The sequence below is a fragment of the Curcuma longa genome, chromosome 5 (assembly GCF_044706935.1).
Source record: "Curcuma longa cultivar G26 ecotype Majalengka, Jawa Barat chromosome 5, ITB_CL_G26_1.1, whole genome shotgun sequence".
Taxonomy (NCBI): Eukaryota; Viridiplantae; Streptophyta; class Magnoliopsida; order Zingiberales; family Zingiberaceae; genus Curcuma; species Curcuma longa.
In genome coordinates, this window is record NC_133865.1 from 14,079,843 (window position 1) to 14,081,367 (window position 1,525).

The 1,525-nt window shown below is 43.9% G+C and overlaps 1 pseudogene; it reads right to left on the reverse strand.

Moving 5' to 3' along the window:
- Positions 1 to 270: 270 nt before the first annotated feature.
- LOC141829928 (uncharacterized) lies at positions 271 to 1,525 on the reverse strand (annotated as a pseudogene).

Genomic DNA, 1,525 nt, shown 5'->3' on the forward strand with positions numbered 1-1,525 from the left:
GCTGTTCGTCTTCTCCACAAGAACAGGCAGAAGCGGGCGTGGAACAGAGGCGGCGATCGGAGGTCACGGTTCGGCGACGTTCGACATCTTCTCCACAACAGGCAGTGGCTTGGGGTTCTTCTCGTGGCGGCCCGGCGTTAGGCAGAGGGGAAACCGCAAGGTCGACGACGGAAGAAGGAGGGAGAAGGCGGCGGCTGCTCTGCTTCTCCACGCGGCGGGCGGCGAAGGGCGTCCTGGTGGCAGCGGCTTCGGCTAGGGTTTCCTTCTCCTTTAAAGCCCTCTTCCTCGGTCCGTTCCGAGTTTCTCGCCGGCAGAAACGGGCGCGGCGGACGTGGGCGGGGTCTGCGTGAGGAAGGAGTCGGTGTCTGTGCAGAAGAATAGGGCGGCGGAGGAAATAGAAGCTGGGATTTGGCTGAACCGGACGAATTTGGCCGAACCGGAGCAATCAAACCGAAACCTATGGTTTACTGTAGCAACCCGGGTTAAATCTTGGTTCATATGGTTTACTAACCAAACAACCTCCGATTTGACCAAAACCAATTTTGTTTGATTCGTCTTCACGAGACGAATCTTTTCCTTCTATTTGATTTTATCAAACTCCCTTCTATCATTTAACTAAAGGACTTTTATTATAATTTTAAATCTAATTAAAAATCTTAAAAATAGGGAGAAATAATCCGGGTGTTACAAGTTGCAAAGAATTAGAAGGTTTATTTATTTCAAGAAATACTACAAGAGAATGTGATAACCTGGGTACATCCTCTTGAATTTCTTCATCTCGTTGGTTGAAAATAGAGGGTTCTAGGGTTCGAGCTGCAACATAATTTTGAAAACTTAAGGCTATATTGCCTTCAAGTAAATTTATTGAATTCACTTCAGTGGATTGCATTGGGATTTCAATTCTAGTGGGTCTAATAACCCAATCAAGCCTCTGTAATGCTGTTGTAGAGTACCTTCATCCTAGTAAAGTACGAACTCTATGGCTTTCTAGGTAATCAACTACTCCCTGTATTTCGTAGGCAAAATCTACATTTGGAGTGTTAGACAGTCTTCCCACCAATCCTCTTGTGATTAAGAGATTTGCTTCACTGTTCCTCCATTGCTCATATCCTCGGGTTAGCACCGAGATTTGAATATTCCTGAAAAAGTCACCAATGGTCATCATAATATCAGGAATAATATAGACTAACTGACTTCTATGAGTAAGATCAACTTCCATAGTCGCAAGTATTGACTTATCAACCAGCCATCGATTATCCCTGAAAACAATAAGAGTCATAGTACCTTCTGCTTGTCGATGTAGTATTTGAATACGTACTTGTAGAATACCAATATGTATATATTGCATTCTACTGCGTTGTAGATGGTTGTGACTTTCTTGTTGAATGAACATTCTATCTTGCTGATTATTATCAGCACAAAGTAATGCTTCTTCTGATCTATGTATGTACACACGGTGATGCACATTGTCCCTCATTGAGTGGTAGAGTACCTCAGCTGGTACTATAGAAGCATGTTCCTGCAT